General features: G+C 38.2%; 1 long non-coding RNA gene and 1 other non-coding gene across 2 annotated transcripts in view; one reads left to right on the plus strand and one right to left on the minus strand.

The window, feature by feature from the left end:
- Positions 1-439: 439 nt before the first annotated feature.
- TRNAE-UUC lies at positions 440-511 on the minus strand. The gene has a single exon. It is a non-coding gene; the product is annotated as a tRNA-Glu (tRNA).
- A 451-nt stretch (positions 512-962) lies between these two features.
- Positions 963-3263, plus strand: part of LOC111472115 — a 22918-nt gene continuing 20617 nt past the window's right edge. The window contains exon 1 of the long non-coding RNA XR_002715337.1: positions 963-974. This is a non-coding gene — a long non-coding RNA (uncharacterized LOC111472115). The remainder of the gene's footprint in view (positions 975-3263) is intronic.

The raw sequence follows: 3263 nt of genomic DNA on the forward strand, positions 1-3263 counted from the left end.
AAGAAAGGTGGTAGGCCGACGTTGAACGCTGAAACTTGGCCACCGAAGAAGGCGAAGACTGGGCAAAGACTAGGCCCACTTACTGCTTACTGCCATGCCATGGTTTAAGCTTTAGGCTCCATAGACATAACTTTTTTTTAGGTATTAGGGAGAGGGGGACACTACTCAGCACCTAAGGTGGGGTTCAATGCCTAACAAAAACGGCCAAAAGAGATGTGGAAAGAAAGAACACATGCATAGAGATTTCGTCTGTTGGAGGTTCGAGAATCTATGAAAGGACATCTAAGGCTAAGTAAGGAAGAATGAAAGGAAGTCCATTACTGAGAAAAGTGGTGATCTCGTCTTGCTTGCTGGGAGAGAGGAAGCTTCCGGACCACCTTTTCCAGCCAGATAGCGAGTGATCACTCAGCAATTCACACTAAGAGAAAGCGGCCGGGAATGACCCTTACGGGAATCGAACCCGTGTCTTTGACATGAAAAGACGATGTCCTAACCACTGGACGAAAGGGACCAAAAAGCCATTCTTCATATACCTAAGCTCCGAGAATAGAAGTGGTTCGTTTTCTTTCTATACATACATATGCAATTCGACGATTTCGTTTATGTTTATGTTGGCGATTTCGGATGTGAATTCGGCGGGTCGTCCCGCCCTTCCTACGGGTTCCCCCACCGACCTAGTGACACACCAACCACGCCCCTTCCCTTTCTTCGATCATCAAGCCCACTTCTCCCTTTCTTTGTCTTTCATCCTCCCTGCTGTTCATCCTATACAAATAGTTAAGTGAGGCCCCGTTCTTTCTAATTCAAAAAAGAAAAGAGGGGCCGTTTGAAGTGGCGAAGGCCTATGCTAAAGTTAGAAAGGAAGATAGTTAAGGTTACTCAGGTCAGCTGGTTAAGGATAGAAAGCTCAGGTTATGAAATCACTTAGCCGTTAATTAATTAATAATAGGTAGGTAGTGAGGCGTCGGTACGGAGTTGCGTCAGCGGTAGATATAGACTAGGCTAAGGGACAAACTGAATCTTTTCTTCTATTCTCTTTCTTGACTTACACCTTACACTTCCGCTGAGTCTAACGAGGCTCAGGTGCGGAGCCTTCCACTGTGGACCGAGACTAGGAAAAGGTAGAACACCAAACTTCGCTGACTTTCTCATAAACCTTGGTTTCACTAAGCTCAATAAGAACCCGGAATAGCGTAAATAGTTTTGTGTTCCGCTTACAAAGTCAGTCGTCTTTGCCCAAGTGTACGATTGCATGGCATTCCTAAAAGCATCGTTAGTGATCGTGATGTAAAATTTTTAAGCCACTTTTGGCGTGTTTTATGGGGTAAGTTAGGAACTAAGCTAATATATTCAACTACTTGTCATCCTCAAACGGATGGACAAACTGAAGTTGTTAACAGAACCATGACTGCTATGCTTAGGGCTATTATTGATAAGAATCTTAAGACTTGGGAGGATTGTTTGCCCTTTATAGAATTTGCATATAATAGGGTTGTTCATAGCACTACTAAATGCACACCTTTTGAAATTGTTTATGGCTTTAATCCTTTAACCCCCCTTGACTTGTTGCCCATACCGTCAAAAGAGTTTGTGAATTTTGATGCAAATGCCAAGGTTGAGTTGGTTCATAAACTTCACAAGCAAGTGAAAGAACAAATTGAGAAACAAAATTCCAAGGTTGCCACCCGAATTAATAAAGGACGTAAGTTTGTCATCTTCAAGCTGGGAGATTGGGTTTGGGTGCATTTCCGAAAAGAAAGATTTCCTACTTAAAGAAAATCTAAGCTTTTACCACGAGGAGATGGACCTTTTCAAGTTCTTGAGCGTATCAACGACAATGCTTATAAAATTGATTTACCAGGTAAGTACGGTGTTAGTACAACTTTTAATGTTGTTGATTTGAGTCCTTTTGATGTAGGTGATGGCTTTGATTCGAGGACGAATCTTTTTCATGAGGGGGAGAATGATATGAACCACGACCAAGGAATTTCCATACCTGAAGGTCCAATTACAAGGACGAGAGCTAAGAAGCTACAACAAACCTTATACAGTTATATTCAAGCTATGGTGAGCTCATCAAAGGAAATTCTAGAAGACGCTGGAGACCTCCCTTATATGTTGTGCAAAGTTGAGCTTCAAGAAAGAGATGAATGAAATGCACTTTAAGTTGCATTTAATGAACTCCACTGAATTTATGAAACTAGTCCAAGGATGAGTCAATAAGCACATTTTATTAATTGCATTATTTTATTATAGTTTAAATATTTGTTTGTCATATTTAAGCTAGTTTTAAATATAGGAGTTAAGGTTATATTGTAACCCACATAGGTTACTATATTCCACCATTAACTAGCCATTTTAATATGGAGGTTATGGGTATTTTTCATTTACTAGCCCATTCAATTTGGGAGTTATATATCCATAGATTAAGGTTGTAAGGGCTATATAAAGCCTTCTTTTCTTTGATTAGACATCAGATTTTGGAATTAAGAATAGAATTTCTATTTTAGCTTTGTTGAGAGCTAAACTTTCTTTGCAAATTCTTGTGTTTAGAACTTGCATGTAGAGTCATTCAAGTGGTATTGATCAAACCTCTTGTGGAGTGATTCGAATCACGAGTTTAGAAACGAGTTTTCTTTACTCTTGATCTTGATCATCAAGGTAATCCAATCATTAACGAATTAAAGAAAGAAAATGATTAAGGACTAATGTAAACGTAGTAACATATGAGAGTTACATATAATAATCAAGAGGGGAAAAAAAAAAGACATTTAACATCAATATGCTTTCTTTCTTTCAATGGTTTTTTTTTTTTTTCTTCTTTGGATTGGCAAAATATAATCAATTTACCAACAAGGAAATTGATTTAGAAGATCTTAAAGAAGAACAAAGTGTTGATAAGATCCAGATCTAACACTTTAAAGAACATAAGATTTTTTTTTTTTTTTGTTATATATTTTTGTGATAGAACATGAACATTCTACACAAACTGAAAAAAAAAAATTATAAGAGAATTAAAAGAGATAAGCACAATGAAACATATATCCGATCTTGAGCCTGAAGCTCTGATACCAAATGATATGGAAAAGGAACCACTACAAGGGGAGTAAGATTCGGATTACCTTGTTGATCGAAAATCTCAAGGCAAGAACATTGTTTGAGATTCGAATCACTCCACAAGCAAGATCGATCATGTCTAGCTTGAATGATTCTTGTTGATCAAATATCTCAAGGCAAGAACACTTCCATGAGATTCGAATCAC

This window comes from Cucurbita maxima, unplaced genomic scaffold, assembly GCF_002738345.1.
Source record: "Cucurbita maxima cultivar Rimu unplaced genomic scaffold, Cmax_1.0 Cma_Scf00065, whole genome shotgun sequence".
Classification (NCBI taxonomy): domain Eukaryota; kingdom Viridiplantae; phylum Streptophyta; class Magnoliopsida; order Cucurbitales; family Cucurbitaceae; genus Cucurbita; species Cucurbita maxima.